Source organism: Musca autumnalis, unplaced genomic scaffold (genome assembly GCF_047663935.1).
Source record: "Musca autumnalis isolate F117 unplaced genomic scaffold, ASM4766393v1 scaffold_1, whole genome shotgun sequence".
Classification (NCBI taxonomy): domain Eukaryota; kingdom Metazoa; phylum Arthropoda; class Insecta; order Diptera; family Muscidae; genus Musca; species Musca autumnalis.
In genome coordinates this window covers 45,277,668-45,300,920 of record NW_027411644.1, presented here as the reverse complement: position 1 = coordinate 45,300,920, position 23,253 = coordinate 45,277,668, and positions in this window count along the sequence as shown.

Below are 23,253 nucleotides of genomic sequence, written 5' to 3'. Positions count from 1 at the left end.
TAGTGGTGTAGGGTATAAAAAGCTTAATATATGGCGGAGGGCATAAAAACTTATTTCGATCAATTTTATCTTGTGTATATTATGGCCAATAAACACTTTCTACAAAAAAGGCAAAGATCAACTTTAAAATGTTTTTTGTTTATTTGTTTTTCGTTTTCATTTCAATTGCTTCAACATAACACTTATGTATTTTAAATAAAAGCAATTAAAAATTCATTTCCTTAAAATTTCCGCGAACAAAAAATATAAAGAACATGTTTATATTTTCTTTTTCATTAATATGTATTTATGTATGTATAAAAAAAATTTCAAGCCGCGAGAACCTTGAAATTATTAATGATAAAACAACAACTACTTGAACATAAATGATGAATATTCTGCTTGAGTGGTTTTAGGCATTGTGCCATGAATTAATGAAAAACAAGTAAAAAAGCGTTAAGTTCGGCCGGGCCGAACTTTTCATACCCTGCACCATAATATTAAATGGAATAATTAGTTTTCATTCCTGTCTCCAACTTTAAGTGGGTACGTTAAAATATCAGATAATGTACATAAAATGCTTTATGGTGCCTATATCTAACTATGTATGTTGGCAATTTTTGGTGGGCGAGAAATTGGGAGGTACCGTTATATAGGGGTTATAATAAAACATGGACCTATGTTGACAGTTTTTGATGGGAGCCTTTAATGTCAAATAACTCCTAATTCGTTTAAAAATTGTAGCTAGAATCCTCAAAATACCGAAAATCTGTACATAACGTGGGAACTTCAAATGTCATTAACAGCTAGTTCGGAGGTATGTGGGCTATACGAAAATATGAACTTAAATGAACAATTTTTATTGCAGAATTTTTGTTGGCTTTTAAATTTCAAATTACAGAAAGTTCATCCAAAAAATAAAGCTAAGGTACGGAAAATCGGGAAGTTTGTTTTAGAGCTATACCAAAACATGGACCTACGTTCATACTTATTTCGAATATAAGTTTTTTGGTCACTAAGAACCCTAAATGTCAATTTATAGCTAAATCGGTCTAAAAATGTAACTAAAACGTCAAAATGCCATAAATCGGGGGTACCGTTATATGGGGGCTATACCAAAACGTTGACCTATGTCCACAACTTTTGTTATATAAGTTTATTTACACCTAAGAACCATAAATGTCAAATTATAGCTCAATCGACCTGAAAATGTAGCTAAAAACTTCAAAATACCATAAATCAGGGGGCACCGTTATAAGGGGGCTATACCAAAACGTGGACCTATGTCCACAAGTTTTCTTATATAAGTTTATTGACACTTAAGAACCCTAAATGTCAAATTATAGCTACATCGGTCTGAAAATGTAGCTGAAAACGTCAAAATACCGTAAATCGGGGGTACCGTTATATGGGGGCTATACCAAAACGTGGACCGATATAGCTCATCATCGAACTTGACCTGCCAAACAAAAGACGCATTTTCCTAAAATTTCAGACAAGTTTGGTGGAGAGGTGTGGTGACCACTATGAACTTCAAATGTCAAATGTTCAAATTACAGCTAATTCGGTTAAAACTTGTAGGTAAAAATCTCAAAATAACGAAAATCAGGAGGTACTGTTATATGGGGCTATACCAAAACATGTACCTATGTTCATAGTTTTTTCGAATATAAGTTTTTTGATCACTAAGAACCCTAAATATCAAATTATAGCTAATTCGGTCTAAAAATGCGACTTAAATCGTCAAAATACCTGAAATCGGGCGGTAACGTTATATGCGGGCTATTCCAAAACATTGATCTACATCCACTAGTTTTGTTATATAAGTTTATTCACACTTAAGAACCCTAAATGTCAATTTATGGCTAAATCGGTCTGAAAATGTAGCTAAAAACGTCAAAATACAGTAAATCGGGGGTACCGTTATATAGGGGATATACCAAAACGTGGACCTATGCCCACAACTTTTGTTATATAAGTTTATTGACACTTAAGAAACCTAAATGTCAAATTATAGCTAAATCGGTCTGAAAATGTAGCTAAAAGCGGCTAAATACCGTAAATCGGGGGGTACCGTTATATGGGGGCTACACCAAAACGTGGACCTATGTCCACAACTTTTGTTATATAAGTTTATTGACACTTAAAAACCCTAAATGTCAAATTATAGCTAAATCGGTCTGAAAATTTAGCTAAAAACCGCAAAATACCGTAAATCGGGGGGTACCGTTATATGGGGGCTATACCAAAACGTGGACCGTTACAAACGGAAAAACAAACTTAATATACCCTCCATACTATGGTGGAGGGTATAAAAAACGCTCACACATAACAATACTTTTCCTTGGTCATGAGAATTAATGGTGAAATGGTCATGAGTATTAATGGTGAAATATGTTTAAGCCATATTGCAGGCATAATTACGTAATTTTCTTGCATTAGCAGATTGATAAATATTAATAATAATAATAATAATAATAATAAATTTAATAAAATGGAAGCTCTTAAATTATTTCTATAAGATTAAATAATGAGTGACCACACAATGAGTGACCAATATCTCCATATTATTATTTATACCTAGCACCCACTTTGCCTTAAAAGTTATTACCACAATCATAGTCCTACTAAATACCCTTTAGTCATATCAACTACTTGTCAATACATACAACAGATTTACAATATTTTGCATACAGAATTATATTACTAACCTTTATTTCATCGTAAGCTAATGTACATATGTATGAAATATATAAAAACTGTTTATCAAACATGTGTCCATACGCTCACACATACTTAAACTACATTTATGACGTTTAATCTGCAAACTAAATCCGAACTTAATGTTTAAATGATTTATTAGGGCACATGTCTTCAAAATGTGTTTTATAACATATTTTACTATGCCATAAGAGTACTAAGTTCTATGTGCAATAGGGCTAAGCAAACTTGTGCAAAAAAAGTGTAAACATTAGGTTGGGCAATTTGTATGAGAAATAAATCCGAATGAGCGCTTCGCGTTTCTGATTCATGGGATTGTACTGAGCAAAAGAGTCCACTATGTCTACGGTAATAATCGAGCTTCCCGATTTTGACTTGAACAACTGGATCTCATTTCATCGGCCAAAATACAATAATATGTTTTCAGACTATACAAGATGAAGATTACAATGGTCTTTGGATGAATGAAATCGATAAAAAATTATAAAAGTTAGAAGCAAATCTTTGAAAGTGCTTCTGAAATAAGGCGAATTAATTATAGTTATACCCCCTAGCGTATAACTACTATACCACAAATAAAATAATTTTTATAAATCATACGCCGATAGGGATAAAATTTAATAAATATATAACAAATGAATGATAAACAATGGTGAAAAATGCTTTTGCGATGTACTAGAGAGTTGTTAATTATTGTGTTGGCTACAATTTTTACTTAGCATTGAATCGAAAATCTCAATGGCCTGGCTGTTATATGCCAAACTATATAAAAAAACATGACAAATGTCTGATAAAAAAATTCAAGTCAAAATGGGGAGGCTCGATTTTCACTGTAAACATATGGTCTATTTAACTTTTTTGCTGAGTACAATCCCAGGAATCAGAAACGCGAAGCGCCCCTTATGATTTTAAAATCGCCCCACCTTATATACATTTAAAAGAGAAAAGTTTATTCGCCCTGTATCTCCATTATTCGACATAAAAATAAAAAAACTCTCTACCAAACAGCAGTAACAAACATATTCTCAGCAACTTGTGATGAAAGCAATAATCTTCTTGACGTGGCATTAAAAGTTTTACAAGCCACTGTGGTCAGCATACATGTTTGGTGTGTAAATTTGTTTGTATACTCATAGTAAACAATTTTGAGCACATACATACATACATAGTGGCTACATACACGACAGGACATATTCGAAAAAAACAAGGAAGCAATGGTTACTGGGAGGTTCTAAGATTGATGTTGCCTGGGCAGGAAATGTTTGTGCCACAATTATATAAATGATACATTTCTATTAAATATTCTAAAATTAGATAAGTGGCATTGTTTAGCCCCATTCGGTACATCATTAAATTTTTTTTGGATATCAGGTACAATGACACTCCTCCAATTTATTGAAACCTACAAATGCTATATAAAAATTGTCAAAGGGAAAATTGTGAAATTATTGAAGATCTATCGTCCAAAAATTGTGCACTTTTGCCATACTTATGCTTGATAATGTACACGGTTTTGTGTGTGATATAAACTTATATATGAGTAAAATACAAAAACAAAATAGTTTCCATGAAGCCAAGGTTTGCATTATTATAATACGCGAACTATTGTAGTTTACCCGTAACTATGACTATTGCCTGATCAAATTAAGTGTTTTTGAAAAAAACTCAAAATTTTGACAAAAAAATAATTTGCGTGGAAATTTTGACCGCGTAAATGAGTAAAAGTAGGTAAAAACACGTTGAAGCTAACGAGGTTTTTTTACGTTGCTATTCGATTGTTCGATTGTTAAACCATTCAAATGACGGACATATGTCCAAAGTAAAAGTAGAAGAATACAAAGTGAAGATTACACTTCTAATGTATCACTTTTCAAAATTTACACTGCATCCACCTTTTTATGGTACTGACATTTTAATTTTAGGTTTTTTTTTCTATTTTTGATTTAACTGGGCGCACATACGGGCATGTCAGAAAACAAAAAACAACAATAGCATAAAGTACTCGCGATTACGCATAATTCGTTATGTATATTGACTATGTAGTCCATACAGCATCACAATAATTTACTGCCAAAGCCAACATTTAGTGCAATATTTTTTCTAACAAAAAACTATTTTTTGGGTACAGTATTTACAATATTCTTTTGAGTGTGCTGGTACCCCTCGATATTTTAGTTCCAGATCATATAAATCATAAATCGTGAAAATCCATCCACTAGAACTGCGGAAACGGCTACTGAAAAAATTACAAAAATGCGAAAAATGATTTTGAAAATATAGCGGATTAATTTGCGTTTTCTGTAGATCTTTTCTTTTTCAGTTAAGAAACCGACACACCGCTCACGTTTTGGGGAAACAGAGTTTAAAAAAGTTTAGCTGGAAACTGTTACCGATTTATCCCAAAAATTTATTCTGAATGTACATCCACAGTTCTTGATACATTTTATTAAAAACGGTTGGCTAAAATTGGTTTCCTTTGCCTTCACCAAAAGTAATACTTGAAAAAAACTTTAACGGTAGCGATATCGAGAAAATTTTGAAAAAAGGAGGCGAAGCGACCCCATGCTACAATATATGTGTAAAAAATCCAATTGGAGAATTAATACGCTATGGCTCCATGTAATTTGCAATAATGCAATACTTGACTTTCTCTGCCTTGATAGAAGCAATTTGTAGCCTGAGAGGGAAATGCGGTTCTCTACACAAAACCCATTACATATTAGGCAGCAGGCCCGTTACTTAGCAGACATATTATTGCAATTTGTATCAGGGGGAAAAGTCAGTAGTTGTTTCTCCATATGTAGGCTACTTTACCCTCCAAGAATTCAAATACGAACGAAAAATAAAATTTTTATAAGGGCTGGCGTTTTTTATTTGGGATGACGACTTCTATTTTGTTTTTCAAAATTGTCAGGCTTAATCCTATATTCGTTGTTTTAATATTTTATTAAAACAACTTTAATTTATTAGTGGGAAAAAATTGGCGATGTTTACCAAGGGGTAAGGCAGGGAAGGCTATAGTTTCAGATCTCGCCACAGACTTTCATCAGTTCCCTTGTTTCTTGTTTTTCAACAAGAAACTTTTTATACCCAAGTGTCAATTTTTATATTTTTCATGCAAAAGTAATGGTCCATTTCACCCCCTAAATAATACCATATAATCATCCAAAATTGTAGGCGTCTTCTTCTACCTAAACTCTTACAACATGCAAAATTTCGTGACTATTGCGCTACAATTGCGACCTCTAGCGTGTTTATAATTACACTACAAACAAATAACTGGATATATTAGGCTGTAACTCTGTTATCTGACCATGTACACCAACACAAGTGGCATCAATAGAAAGGTCAAGAGTTCCTTTTCCCACTATAGCTTACTTACCCAGAATGTGTCTTCCAGAAATAAAGATTTAAGTTGTTGTGGTCCATTTAACCCTCTAAATATTAGGAGATCATAATCTCAATTTACAAGTTTCTTCTTTGCCATATACTCTTACCTTATTTAAAATTTCGGTCAGGCGTTCGGGCTATAGAGCCGCTACAAAATAAATTTAATAAATAAATTTATGTTTTTGGCCCATTTCACCCGCTAAATATTTCACTATCATCACCAATAACAATAGGTGTCTATTCTGGTGTGAACCCGGCCTCCATGTAAAATTTCGTGACAACCGGTCCATAATTGCGGCCTGGAGTTTGATTACAATTTGTAATGGACAGACGGATGGACACACATCTCAAAATCGCTTTATCTCGTCGAGATATGAAAGCAGGAAACCATTTTTATACCCTACACCACAATGTGGAAAGGGTATTATAAGTTTGTTAGTTCTTTGTCTGTTTTTGGTGAACTTGCCGTAGAAAGTAATTTTCATCTTACTCTTAATAAAACGCACAAACAATAATTTCATCACCACCATTCTTGACCTCTAACTAGTTATGTATATTTTAGTATTGTTTAGGCAACGGAGAATTTGCTCTCCTCCATTTTATTATACCCTACACCACTATGTGGGGAGGGTATTATAAGTTGGTTTTGGCCAAAAAGTTTGTAACGCATCGAAAGAATGGTCGTAGACCCATACTTATATATACCAAAATGATTGTCTCGACGAGCTGAGTCGATCTGGCTATGTGTGTCCGTCCGTCAGTCCGTCCGTCCGTCTGTCCATCTAAACCTTGTAATCACGCTACAGGTCGCAATTTTGATCGTTGGATGTTGATGGGGGTCCCGGAGGGGAAGAAGCCTATTGATTTTGGTGATGGTCGGATAATATTTAGGGGTCGGAATGGGCAAAAAACTTATGTGGATAAAAAGACAACGTTTTTTTTCCAAAGCGAATATCTTAGCTTCTGTACGGGGTATACCAAAAGCAAAACCTGACAATAAAAGTAGAAAATATCACCTTTCTAATGATGTAAAGTGGGTTCTCGTAGGTGATCAAACATCGAAGATATTACAATAGTCGCAAATAAAACCCAAATTTTCATTATTGCGATTTTAATTATAATGACCAATATCACAGCTTTGGTTGGGGACTTTCCAAAAGCAAAGCCTGGCTTTGAAAGTAGAAGATCCCATCTTTGCAATGATGTAAACTAGGTCGGCGTAGGTGACCAAATAACGGAGATATCGCAATAGTCGGTAATACATCCCATTTTTCCTCTTTTGTGGAAATCACGCTACAGGTCTCAATTTTTATCGGATCGTCACGAAATTTTGAGAGTTAATGGGGGTCACACAGTTGAAGAAGCCAATTGATTTTGGTGATGGTCGGGTAATATTTAGGGGTCGTAATGGGCAAAAAAACTTATTTGGAGAAAAAGACAACTTTTTTTTCCTAAGCGAATATCTCAGCTTCAATTTAAAGTATACCATAAGCAGAACCTGGCCATGAAAGTAGAAAATATCGCCTTTCTAATGATGTAAAGTAGGTTCTCGTAGGTGATCAAACAACGAATATATCGCAATAGCCGCTAATAGAACCCAACTTTTTAATTTTGATAATAATTTTAATAATAATGACGAATATCACAGCTTCGGTTGGGGACCTTCCAAAAGCAAAGTCTGGCAATGAAAGAAAAAAATCCCATCATTACAATGATGTAAAGCAGGTTGGCGTAGGTATCCAAATAACGGAGATATCGCAATAGTCGGTAATACATCCCATTTTTCCACTTTTTTTGGAAATCACGCTACAGGTCGCAATTTTAATTGGATCGTCACGAAATTTTGGGTGTTATTGGGGGTCACACAGAAGAAAAACCTTTTGATTTTTGATAATGGTCGGATATTATTCAGGGGTCGGAATGTGACAAAAAAAAAAAAATATTTGGAAAAAAGACCAACGTTTTATTTCAAAGTTAATATCTCCCTTCTGTAGGAGGTATATCGAAAGCAAAACCTGGCAAGGAAAGTAGAAGATATCACCTTTACAATGATGTGAAGTAGGTTGTCATAGGTGGTCAAACAACAGAGATATCGCAATAGTCGGTAATGCATCCCTTTTTCCATTTTTGTGCAATCACACTACGAAATTTTGATCGGATCCTCACGAAATTTTGGGGGTTGATGGGGGTCTAACAGAGAAAGAAGCCTATTGATGGTTGGCATACATCCCACTTTTCCATTTTTTATTTGGGTTGTACAGTCGATGCACTGAAATGCGTTTCAAAAAAATTGACCTGTGTTAATGAAGACATTCAGAGCAAAGGCGCTAAGATATCCAATTTTAATATTTTGAATTTTATTAGTCAAAAGCTTATGAACAGGGGTAGTGGTGTAGGGTATCACATAGTCGGCCCCGACCCGACTATAGCCTTGGTTCACTTGTTTTTTTTTTTTAAATTTGTTGAACTCATTTTTTTGGAATTTAGAATTTGAAATCCCCTCATTACCCTACTCTACCCTACCCTACACCACAGTGTAGAAAGGGTAATATTCGTCGTAGACCCCATGTGGTATAACAAAATTCATATCTCGACGAGATAAAGCGATTTTGAGATGTGTGTCCGTCCGTCCATTGACAATTGTAATCACGCTACAGGCCGAAATTATGGACCAATCTTCACGAAATTTTGTATAAAGGTCGGGTTCAGACCAGAATAGACCCCTATAGATTTTGGTGATGATCATGAAATGTTTACGGGGTAAAATTGACCAAATTTGCAGCGGCTCTGTAGGTCGTAATGGTAGTGTGATCGGCGCTAAATTTTGTGTAAGGTTTGGGTTTACGACAGAGAAATTGCTTGCAATTTTACGTGACTATCAGATAGTATTTAGCGGGTTAAATGGAGCAGAACTTTTGTGTGAAAAGTGGTAAAGTTTTTAGTGAAATGACAATATGTTTATTCCTAGAAACTATGTTAAGCCTATGTAAGTTGAATCTGAAAAAGAATTGCTTGACCTTTCCATTGATGCTAATTATGTTGATGTACGTGGCCAGATAACAGAGTTATAGATTAGTATATAGAGGGATCCCTCACTTTTAATTGGTAGTGGAAACTTCATCACGCTAGAGATTTGCAGTTATAGTTCAATACTGATAAATGTTTGCACGAGGTAGTAGTTTTGATCAATGATAGTGCCAATAATTGTTGATAATGATCGGACAGTATTTAGCGTGTAAAATTGACCATAACTTTTGTGGGAAAAATATCCAATTTAATTTTTAATCAGTAGTTTAAGTGCTGGAGGCATATTCGGACAACTTACGGAAACTGATCTTGAAAACCAACTCTTGACATCTCACTAATTGCAAATTATGTCAATGTAGCAGTTAGATATGCTCACATTTTTAGGGGTTTTTAGTTTATCAGGATTTTGGTTGGAAACAGCAAGTACATATTAAATGGGATTAGAGCAAATGTTGTAGCTGTGAAAATTCTCAACAAAATTTAAATCTATGATATTTTAGTAGGTTTTACCATTTTTACACCTATCTTTTTCAGTAATGACGGTGTATATATGTGCTATATTTCTAAGCTGTTATCATGTACATCAAATTTTGTATATGATCGGACGGCAAAAATAACACAGTCATATTAAATAGATTCAGTGGAAAACTGGTGATTCCCTAGGGTAGAGGGCTAGGGTATCACATGGTCGGCCCCGTCCTACTATAGCCCTCTCTTACTTGTTTCAACTGTTTTCATTCGAAAGCAGTAGTATCTTTTGCAGTAACAAAACCTGAATTTTTTCCTACCAGTCATCTCAAGTGTATTAACTTTATATTTTCACAATGAATTTAATCTGAAAATATATCAAGAAAAAAAAAAAACAATAAAATTCTCTAAAATATCATTTCACTAGAAATTGAAATGTTTTATATACTTTGTATTCTTAAATTTTTTTTTAAAGAATATAATACAATTGTACTGAAATCGCTGTACTTTTTGTTCCTCTGAATCACATAATTCTGCTCAGAGACTCAACTAATGAAATATTGCAGTTAAAATGCTTAGTTTCTCCGCTTAATTAGGATTTCTATGCAAGTTCATAATTATGTTCAGTGCATGGTTCATTTTGCCTTAATTTTGAAGTACACGCCTTTGAACTTTTGTCCATGAACTTTTATTTGCAGGTTCTCAAAGTTACTATTTTTTATTTTCGTTGATTGCAGGCAGTTTGTTTTTATGGGGGGTGTATATAATATGGTGTTAATTATCTTGAAGGTTCTTGTTTAATTGGTTGGAAATGAAAACATAAAAATATCAATTTATGGTCTTGACAACCTATCTGAAACAAATGAAAATAAAAATCTATGATTTTAAGAACCGACAGAAAATCTTATAGATGACACGCACGGATTCTGAAACTAAAATGTCCATAGATGTGAAAAATAAAAAAGAAAAAAACCAAAAAAAAATGTCGGAGCGCTTTTTAAATAAAACGCAGTCAATGTTCACGCTTTCAGGTTTATTTTAGGTTTTCGCGATTTTCCTTGAAAACCGCAAATCCTATCGAAATGGGATTAGAGGAAATGTTGTAGCTTCAAGATTGGCCTTTAAGAAATGTTCGTAGGTTTTACCATTTTTGAGATATAGAAGTTCAAATTGGGACAGTGCACTGACTGTATCACCTGCGTATAAAACAATGTTAACAATGTTAACTTAAACTTATATATCTCAAAAATGGTACAACCTAGGAAAAGTTACAAAAGCCAAACATCTTGAGAATCCACAGCAATAAGATTTGAAGCAAAATCGTGAAAACCTAACATAATAACATAAAAATGTGACCTGAACTTATATATCTCAAATATGGTAAAACCTAGTAACAAACCATATAGACAATCATCTAGAGAATTTTCCAAGAAAAACAAGTAAAAAAGCGTTAAGTTCGGCCGGGCCGAACTTTTCATACCCTCCACCATAAAATATTCTGAACTAAAATGGAATAATTAGTTTTCATTCCTGTCCCCAACTGTAAGTGGGTACGTTAAAATGTCAGATAATGTACATAAAATGCTTCATTTGGGAGGCCCTTTTTTATGGTGCCTATATCTAACTATGTATGTTGACAATTTTCGGTGGGCGAGAAATTGGGAGGTACCGTTATATAGGGGTTATAAACATGGACCTGGATAAAACATGGACCTATGTTGACAGTTTTTGATGGGAGCCTTTAATGTCAAATAACTCGTAATTCGGTTAAAAATTGTAGCTAGAATCCTCGAAATACCGAAAATCGGTACATAACGTGGGAACTTCAAATGCCATTAACAGCTAGTTCGGAGGTATGTGGGCTATACGAAAATATGAACTTAAATGAACAAATTTTGTTGCAGAATTTTTGTTGGCATTTAAATTTCAAATTACAGAAAGTTCGTCCAAAAAATAAAGCTAAGGTACGGAAAATCGGGAGGTTTGTTTTGGGGCTATACCAAAACATGGACTTATGTGGTTAAACATTTTAAGTAAAATCCTCAAAGTACAGAAAGTCGGGAAGTATCGTTATATTGGGGCTATGTTGAAAATTGTTGGTGACCACTACAAACTTCAAATGTCAAATTACAGTTAGTTCGGTTAACAATTGTAGCTAAAATTGCCAATTACTGAAAATTGGAAGGTTCCGTTATATGGGAGCTATATCCGAACATGGACCTCATTCATTCGCTCTTGAGCTGTTGAACTGTGCACATCTAGTGATAGTGAATTTAAAAGCTAAAAGTGTGAAAGTGATAGCAATACTAAAGTGAAGTGCTAATATTATTGACAATTTGAATTTTGTGCTCGAAGTGATTAGCCAATCACAAGAGAGTAAATTCTTTTCACAATTTGGGCCTGGCATTTTTGCCAAGGTACCTAAAAACTTTGAGAAGCGCATAGTAGTCGCTAAACTACAATAATGGAAAATAAAGAGACTTTAAGTGATGGTAGCACAACCGCTACGGATGTGCAAGATACCTCACGTAAACGAAATAAAAAGAAAAGGAAATCTAAAAATAATGCAAGTGGCACTGATTCAGATTATAAAGATGAAATCTTAAAATTAAAGAATATGATACAAGAACTTGTCAATGATCGGGAAAAATGCTATGCCCGAATAAATGAACTTGAAAATGAACTTACAATTTTTAAAACCCAAAACTGTGACATCACTAAACAAGCAAGTGATACAAATAAAACAACTGATGGGGCTGCCGAAGCAAGCAGTGGCTTCGGTACGGCGGTACCCAAAACTATTCTAAAAGCGAGACGCAGAGTAAAAGTGTGCATGGTCACCAATACAAACGAAGACAATATGGAAGTCCAAAGTGGAGAATTACCAGAAAACCAAAATGCTGATAAGCTTATATCGACTGTGGTTCCAGAAATGATCGAAACTATTGCAGCACCTGAAAAACAGATAAATTTGAAAAATGGTAAGGTCAGCCCACCACCTATTTTTAAAGTATATAACATTGATTCTAAGGAAATTTACAATAAAGTTAGAGGTTTGTTAGGTCATACTCTATTTACTACTAATATAATCAACAAAAATATGGTCATTCTGAAACTTGAGAAAAATGAAGACCACATTAAAGTAAAAACTATGTTTAATGAATTAAAATATTCTTTCTACACTTACTCTCCTAAAGATGAAAAACCTATTACTATGTACGTTAGAAATTTGTCAAGTGCATACGAGGAAGATGAAATCAAAGCTTACTTTGATGGAACAGACTTGAACGTAGTTATTCAAAAAGCTATAAAATTAAAAAAGAACAGATGGATTTTACGACTTTCAAATGATTCAGATGTTAGAGCTTTAATAAGACATAAATATATATACGGTGGTAGAGTATATATAGAATATTATCGTAGAGATGGCATTATTCAATGCAAAAAATGCCAAAGATTTGGGCATGTTGCTATTAATTGCAACATGCCTTATAGGTGTGTAAAGTGTGGCAAATCTCATGAGCCAAAATCTTGCACAATTCCCCCAAGGGAGGAGAATACAATGGAAAACATGACCACTGACTCAGTCACAGGTAAAGTCATTAGACAAATTGGTCTACCAGTACACTGTGCTAACTGTAATGTCGATGGACATGTAGCTAGCGACAAAAAATGTCCAACAAGAGCAAGGCTTGTTGAAAGACTTACACAAAAAAAAGATGAACCAGTTTCATATTTAATTAATGATATGGCACCCGTTGTTAATGCTAATGTATCATATGCAGGAGCATCTAGACGTAACCAAGTTACATTACCAAGTCAAAAAATAACATATAATGGAGTTACATTACCAAAGCAAAACACATCAAATAATGGTGTTAAAGCTTTTGAAATATTCAATAATGATTGCAAGAAATATATAGGGAAGGACATGTTGACCACTCTACAAAAGATAGACGAGTATGCCAAAACTCGTAAAAATCTAGTAAGCGACGAAGAAAGAGCCCAGGCTATTTTAGGTTTATTATTAGAACTAAGATTAAATGACTAATTTAAAAATTATTTTCATCAATATTAACTCTGCGGTCTCTCGTCAGAAGAGACATTACTTAAATTTGTTTATTCAAAAATGTAATCCTGACGTAATGCTATTAGCTGAGCATAAGCTCTCTAATAGACACAAACTACAAATAAAACATTACACCATATTTAGGCAAAATAGGATGGATGGCCGCGGAGGGGGGACAGCGGTGTTGGTAAAGGACTGGATTAAGGCCGAACGTATCGAAGCCAACTTAGGAGAGATAGAGGGAACCGTAGTTGAACTTAAGGGACTCTGTAACAACATGCTGGTCATGTCGCTTTACAAGAGACCTCAAGGAACAATTGCTGAAGCCGATCTAATGAATATTAACAACTTAATAGGAAACAAGGAGGCAGTAATTGGTGCCGATTTAAATGCTAAGAATCCGCTTTGGGGGGGAACCAAATACAATGCAAGTGGCAGGGTATTGGCTGAATGGCTCGACACATCTCCCAATATCTTAATAAGACCTACAAATCAACCAACTAGATGTACATTCAATACTCAATCATTTATAGATATATTCATGACAACAACTAATATAGGAATATCGGCAAATGACCCAACCAGATGTGTCGAGACGCTGGACTATAATTCGGATCATAAGGCCATAATGATAAATGTTGTATCTAGTACACTAGAAAGGAGAATAGAAGAAGAATTCTTTGACTTTAAAAGTTTTAATAAAAATGTATTCAATAATTCAATGGACGAACATAAGCATAGACTATGCCTTCCTACAAATAGAAATGCAACTTTGGAAGAAATTGATAATGATGTTGATATATTGTCAGAAATAATTAGGGGTGCTATGGATAATAGTATGAAAAAATTTAAAGCTAAACATGGTATGCTTGCAGAATTACCTCAAGACATATTGGAATTAATAAAGCAGAAAAAAACGTTGAGAAGAAGAAGATATAGAGTCCTTGACATAAATGAATACAACACTCTTAGTACTATTTTAAGGTGTTTGGATAAAATAATACAGGAAAAGATCAGTATTTTTGAAGAAAGATATTATACAGACAAGTTGGTCAGTATTCGATGCAATGGTGACATGTATAAAAAGGTAAAACAATTTTGCAGTTCAGAAAGAAGAAAGATGCATGATTTAGTGGATGAACATGGTGTCAATAAAACAAATAATTTAGACAAGGCCTGCCTAATAGCTGATGAATTTTCCAAGGTACAAGCGAATTGCAACTTACCTGAAATAGAAATCAACACAGAACAGCATACGCCGATCTATAATTTTAGTGACTACATTTTAGCTGATGGTAGTTCGTCATACATCGAAAGAGAGGGTACCAAATTAATAACAAGTAATGATATAGGCTCAGCCTTAAAGAATCTAAAAAATAAAAAAAGTAGTGGTGGAGATGGCTTACCAAATTTTATTCTCAAAAAAATTAATAGCAATTTTTGGAATAGGATTGCTATTATTTTTAACCAGTGTATCAACATAGGTTATTTTCCAAGAAAATGGAAGCATGCTAGGGTTGTACCCGTGCTAAAACCTGAAAAAGATCCTACGAAACCAAATAGCTACAGACCAATATCACTGTTAGCAAATTTAGGCAAATTATTAGAAATATTTATCTTAGAAAAAATAAAAGAACATATAGATAATAATAATGTATTAAGAGATTGTCAGTTTGGGTTCCGCAAGGGACATTCAACGACGCATGCACTTATTGCATTATCCAATAAAGTTTCAAATGGTTTTAATAATCGAAGCGCCACCATTGCGGTAAGCCTGGATTTTCAAAAGGCTTTTGACACCGTATGGCAATCCGGCATAATAACAAAAATGACTGACAAATTTGGATTCAATCCAACTATAGTTAGACTAATAAAGAACTATTTATGTAACAGAACATTTTCAGTTTCCATAGAAAATGCTAATTCTAGTATACATAATATATGTTCAGGAGTTCCGCAGGGCTCGGTACTTGGACCGGTCCTTTATAACCTTTACTTAGCTGACATCCCTCAGCCAGAAAGTGACATATTACTATTGATATTTGCTGATGATATATTAATAGCGGCCACCCATCCTAAGGCAAAACTTGCACAAACTAAATTAAATAATTACTTAGAAGAACTTAATGAATATTTTATGACATGGAAGCTTAATCTAAATATTAATAAATGTAAAACAATAATAATTAAAGGTAAAAAATCTAGTTTATATAATAATGGTAGAAAATTTGCTCCAAAAGTTAAAATTAATAATAATCAAATTGAAAACGTTAAAGAACTAAAATATTTGGGGGTAACATTTGATGAAAAATATTCATTTATCACACATGTAGATAACACATTAAGAAAAGCAAAAGTGGCATTTAATAATGTAATGCAAGTTTTAAGTCGTAAGAGAGGCTTGAGCACTAAAATAAAGTTGTGTCTATATAAACAATTAATACGACCGATAATGGCTTACTCATTCCCTATCTGGTATGGCATATCTTCCCGACAAATGGAAAGAATTAGAGTGTTCGAACGAAGAATGCTTGGGTATTGTCTAAATATGAGAACTAAAAAGACAGAGGACGGAAGATTTAAATCGCCATCCAGAAGAGCATTATATCTTGCCAGTAAACTTGAACGGATAGACAAGTTCATGATGAATTTAGCACTTAAATTCATAGAAAGTTGTACAACTCATATCATACATTAGTTGAAAGCTGTAAAATTGATGAAACAGACTTTGTGCGTTACATACAAAATGATGGACATCTTTCTCCTATGTGCTTGATGCATTTAAAAAATAATGAAATGATTTTTAATAATAATGGAAAAATTGTCTTCTATAACCGAAGATATGGAACAATGAATATGGATGAAAATAATTTAGTATATAGTACTGAACAATATTAATGTAGTAAAAATTACTTTATTTAAAACCTTTGTAAATATGTATATATGTAAATAGTAGACTGTAAGATTATATTTGAATTCTTTTAGTTTTCTTAGTTTGTAAGATCATACATGTAACCAAAACAGCATAGAAAGTTTTTATTCCCTTTTCTTTCTAAATTAAAATGAAAATGAATGACATAGTCAAATTTAAATTGATTAAATATATGGGCTGACCTACCTTAAATTTCAACTAAATATTCCTAGAAAAAGAGTAAATCTGTTAGGAGCAAATATTATAATAAGACAGTCTTAAGTTACTAAAATTTGTAAAGAATTATATGGGAAATAAAATCTTGAATCTTGAATCTTGAACATGGACCTATGTTGACAATTCTTTATGGAGAGGTGTTGTGACCACTAAGAACTTCAAATGTCAAATTACTGCTAGTTCGGTTTAATATTGTAGCTAAAATCATCAAATTACTGAAAATCGGGAGGTACTTTTATATGGGAGCTTTATCAATACATCGACCTTTCTTGACAATTTTTGGTGGAGAGGTGTGGTGACCACTAAGAATTTCAAATGTCAAATGTTCAAATTACAGATAATTCGGTTAAAACTTGTAGGTAAAATGCTAAAAATACCGAAAATCCGTTATATGGGATACCGAAATCCGTTATACCGAGGTACCGTTATATGGGGCTATACCAAAACATGGACCTACGGTCATAATTGTTTCGAATATAAGTTTTTTGGTCACTAAGAACTCTAAATACCAAATTATAGCTAAATCGGTCTGAAAATGTGAATTTAAACGTCAAAATACCTGAAATCGAGCGGTAACATTGATCTACGTCCACTAGTTTTGTTATATAAGTCTATTGACACTTAAGAACCCTAAATGTCAATTTATAGCTAAATCGGTCTGAAAATGTAGCTAAAAACGTCAAAATACCGTAAATCGGGGGTACCGTTTTATGGGGGCTATACCAAAACATGGACCTATGTCCACAACTTTTGTTATATAAGTTTATTGACACTTAAGAACCCTAAATGTCGCATTATAGATAAATCGGTCTAAAAATGTAGCTAAAAACGTCAAAATACCGTAAATCGGGGGTACCGTTTTATGGGGGCTATACCAAAACATGGACCTATGTCCACAACTTTTGTTATATAAGTTTATTGACACTTAAAAACCCGAAATGTCAAATTATAGCTAAATCGGTCTGAAAATGTAGCTAAAAACGGCAAAATACCGTAAATCGGGGGGTACCGTGTTTGCGAAACCTGGTGGCCGAATGTTTCGGAATTCGTTTCCCATGGTGCCAAAATCTTCTTCTCTGGAAATTCGAACAAGAATCATAGGAATGGTGTTGGGATTATCATTAGAGGGAACATTTCCAAAAGCGAGGTAGGATTTTTTCCAAAGTCAGATAGGACCATGATGATCAAAATAAAAGCAAGGCCGCTCAACATCAATATAATTCAAGTATATGCTCCCACATCAGACAGAAGCAATGAAGAAGTAGAAATGTTTTATGAGGAAATAGAAAGTCTTGTTAAACTTACAAAACCCCATGATATAAATATCATCCAAGGTGATTTTAATGCAAAAGTAGGGAGAGGTGAAGTAACTGGTGTTACAGGACGATATGGATTGGGCGAAAAAAATGAAAGAGGTGAACGACTCATTCAATTCTGTCAAGAATTCAACATGAAGATAGCAAATACACTTTTCACTCTACCGCCAAGAAAGCTCTACACTTGGAAATCTCCACAAGACAGAATTGGCAACATCATTAGAAACCAAATAGACTTCATTCTTATCAACAGGCGACACTGCTCATCAATAAGGAAGGCCACAACATATCCGAGTGCTGATGTACCATCTGATCATAACCTTTTAATGGCAAAGATACGCATAAAACTAAAAACTCATACTAAAAAGGCACAAAGTAAAAAACTTGACTTAGGAAAACTTCAAAACCAAACACTAAAATCGGATGTATGTACAAGAATAAATACAGAGCTGCATAATGTCGACAGCGAAGATATAGAAAATATATGGAATAATGTAAAGAATACTATAAACTCAATAGCCAGAAACACCCTAGGCAATTTTATAAAACCAAAGACCAAAAATTGGATGACTCAAGAAATCCTGCAGCTAATGGATGAAAGAAGAGCATTTAAAAATAAAGATTACGAAAAGTACTGGGAACTAAATAGAGAAATTCAAAGGGAGATACATAACGCAAAAAATAATCACCTAAATACTCAATGTCAGGAAATTGAAAGACTTATGAGCCTACATGACGATTTCAACCTGCATAAGAAATTGAAAGAAGCATCTGGACAATATAGGAATACAAATCCATCTATCCTTTTCAATAACAACAATGAACCGGTCTTTGAAATTGCAGAAAAGAAACATATCTGGAAAGAATATATCCAAACACTATTTAAGGATGATAACAGATCAAGCTACGTTAACAATGCACCAGATTATATGACAGGAAACAGCATCACAAATAATGAAGTAGAATCAGCAATAAAATCCCTTCGAGATGGAAAAGCTACAGGGCCTGATGAAATTCCAGTTGAATTATTAAAAATGCTAAATAACAGCAACATTGAGCTACTGACAAAACTGTTTAACTACATCTACGATACTGGTATATACCCACAGGATTGGCTAAAATCCACCTTTATAACAATACCAAAAAAACCCCATGCCAAAAAATGCAATGACTATCGTCTCATTAGTTTAATGAGTCACGCTCTTAAAATTTTTCTTAAAATTATCCAGAAGAGAATATATGAGACATGTGAAAAGGAAATGGGAGGAACTCAATTTGGTTTTAAGGAAGGAAAGGGAACCCGTGAGGCTTTATTCTGCTTACAAATACTCGTTCAAAAATGTAGAAGTGTCCACAAAGACGTATTTTTATGCTTTATAGATTACGAAAAAGCATTCGACACTGTGCAGCATGATAAGCTCATGGAAATTCTCACAACAATTGGAATCGATGAGAAAGAGATAAGGTGCATTAAAAGCTTGTACTGGCACCAGACTGCCCAAGTCAACATAAATGGAGATTTAACTGAAGATGTAGCAATATCTAAAGGAGTTCGGCAAGAATGCATTTTATCCCCACTACTCTTCAATATTTACTCCCAAAAAATTTTTCACGAAGCAGTAGATGGCATCCAAGAAGGTATATTGATAAACAACAATTACATAAATAATATCAGATATGCTGATGACACTACATTAATATCCGACAGCATATCAGGCCTACAAAATCTTGTTGATAGACTAACATCAAGTAGTGAGTTGTATGGGCTAAAAATAAACACCCTCAACACAAAATTTATGATAATAAGTAAGAACAACGCTCACAACGAGCTGATTTTAAAAATAGAAAATTTCCATATTGAGAGGGTACAAAGTTTCAAATATCTGGGAGTTTTGCTAAACGATCAATGGGACTACTCAAAAGAAATCAAATGTCGCATAGAAATGGCAAGAGATGCATTTCATAAATATAAAAAAGTTCTAATAAGCCATGATATAAATGTTGCAACAAAATCTCGTTTAATAAAAGCGTATATATGGCCAGTCTTGTTATATTCAGTCGAAGTGTGGACGTTAAAAGCGGCAGATATCAAACGACTCGAAGCATTTGAGATGTGGGTGTACCGTCGAGCACTAAAAATACCATGGGTCCTGCATGTATCAAATACTGAAGTATTGCGAAGAATGAATACAACAAGAGAATTATTAAACAACATAAAGAAACGGAAAACGGCATATCTAGGGCACATTATGCGAAACCGTAAATACATCATTCTCCAGGAAATACTGCAAGCAAACATAGAAGGAAGACGTACCAGAGGAAGAAAAGAGATGTCATGGATTCAAAATATCCAACAATGGACAGAATTCCAGAACGCCGAAAATCTAATAAGCATAGCGAGAAATAGAGATATATTTTCCTATTTTGTTAATAATTTATAAAAAACATAAATATGTAATTTTTTTGACAATTGTAATATGATCGCTAACATTCGAAAATCGAATAAGCAATAAAGAAGAAGAAGATAGCTCAATCGGTCTGAAAATGTAGCTAAAAAGGGCAAAATACCGTAAATCGGGGGGTACCGTTATATGGGGGCTATACCAAAACGTGGACCTATGTCCACAACTTTTGTTATATAAATTTATTGACACTTAAGAACCCTAAATGTCAAATTATGGCTAAATCGGTCTGAAAATGTAGCTAAAAACGGCAAAATACCGTAAATCGGGGGGTACCGTTATATGGGGTCTATACCAAAACGTGGACCGATATAGCCCATCATCGAACTTGACCTGCCTGCAAACAAAAGACGCATTTTCCCAAAATTTCAGCGTTCTATCTCCATTTTTGTGGATGCTAGAGTGATTACCACAGACGGACGGACGGGCGGACGTGCACAGATCGACTCAGAATTTTACCCAGATCAAGAATATATATACTTTATAGGGTCGCAAATGAGTATTTCAATGCGTTACAAACGGAAGAACAAACTTAATATACCCTCCATACTATTGTGGAGGGTATAAAAATTGCGAATACCAAAAATTAGCCTAAAAATGTGTACTTTCACCGCGTTTTATTTAAAAATTCCTCCAGCGATTTTTTCTTGTTTTTGGTTTCTTACTTATCGATGAACATTGCTCTTTCAGAATCCGCAAAAACTTCCCAGGTGTAAGCATCTTCCATTTAAAGTTGGTTCAGGCGCACCGTGATGTTAGACAGTAGTTCCTTCCCAGCTTACATTTTGTTCCGAATTCGTTTCGAAATCAAACAGAATTTCTGAAAATAATTCCGATTCTGATTCGAACTCATACCGAATTTGATCCGAAAGTTGTATAGACGTGGTCACCGAATTCGAAAATTATTTTCTAAGGAAATTCTAAAACAATATTAGAGTTTCGCAACGAATTCCGTCCGAATTCGAAGGTAAATTCTAGGAATTTTGTAAAAAAAATCAGATTTTCTGACAGAATTCAGTCCGAATTGTAAAAAAAATCTGGAAAATTCGGTGAAAAATTTAGATTTCCTTAAGAAAATCGGTCCGAATTCGGAAAGAAATTCTGAAAATGTCGAAGAAAAATTTTGATTTTCTGAAAAAATTCTTGAGAGCTGACGTCTGCGATATTGACACAACACACAAGAAACCCCACTCAGAAACAATTTTCTTTTAATGCGCTATTTATGAAAGATTCTAAATTTCAAACGTTCTAATGATTTTTCCTGTTGTTAGCATCATTTGGTGATTAATAGTAGAACAATGCGCACGTGTAACTTGAAGTTATCAACACTAGCTTCAAGTATTATATGTTGTATTTATATTAAAACAATTAAGAAAAGTCTATAGTCGCACGGAGCCGACCATGGGATACCCTATACCGACAATCGTTCTCCACGGAACTTCTTTTCAGTGATTGCGAAAATTTAATTATCAAATATCAGAGATGTAATGTATAATACTTATTACCAAAAACAAAAAGTTATCTAGCATGACAAAGACATTTTTGTAGCAGGAAAGGAAAATTTAGTTCACACAAACTAAAATGTAATGAAACCCACTTATGTAGTACTACTACTTCCGTTGTTTAACCGCTACGTTATTGAAATTTTTACCAATTTCACACAAAAGTTTCAGTCCATTTAACACGCTAAGTATTATCTGATCTTCACGTTGGTTTGTACGCTTCTTCTTCATCATAAACTCAAACTTTGTTTAAAATTTTGCGCGTTATTATTTTGACCTACAAAATTGGTTAAAATTTTGTTTTTGGTCCATTTTATTCCCTGAACATTTCACGATCATCAGCAAAAAAAAAAAAAATTCGATACAATCGGTCCATAATTGCGGCCTTAAGCTTGTTTACAATTTTAAATGGACGGACACACATCGCTAAATCGCTTTATCTCGTCGAGATATGAATTTTGCATACCAAATAAGGGGTCTAGGACGAATATTTCGTGGTGTTACATAAACTTTTGGAGAGACAATATGTAGCATGGGATAAAAATGTGCATCTCTACACAGAACCCATTATATATTATGCAGTAGGCCCGTTATCTAGCAAACACTTTTTTGCAATTTACCACAGACTAAAGGTCAGTAGTTTTTCCCCATATGTAGGCTACTTTGCGAAATATATATGTCCTCAATGTATTAAAATATCGAACAAAAATAAAATTTTTATATTTTTCATACAAAAGTAATGGTCCATTTCACCCGCTAAAGAATATCAGATCATCATTCAAAATTGTAGGCATCTTTTTCGACCTATACTCTTACCCGGTGTAAAATTTCGTGACTATTGATGTATAATTTCGACTTCTAGCGAATTTATTATTACACTACAAACAAATAACGGAATATATAAGGCTGTAACTCTGTTATCTGATCATGCACACCAACATAATTGACATCGATTGAAAGGTCAAGCGTTCCACTTTCAAGTATATCTCACTTGTCCGGAATGTCACTTCCAGGAATTAAGATATAAGCTGTATATTAAAAATTTTCACATTTTCACACAAAAGTTTTGGTCCATTTAACCCTCTAAATATTATCCGATCGCCATCTTAAATTGCAAGCTTCTCCTTTGTGATATACTCTTACCTTATTTAAAATTACGCGTTGATCGGAC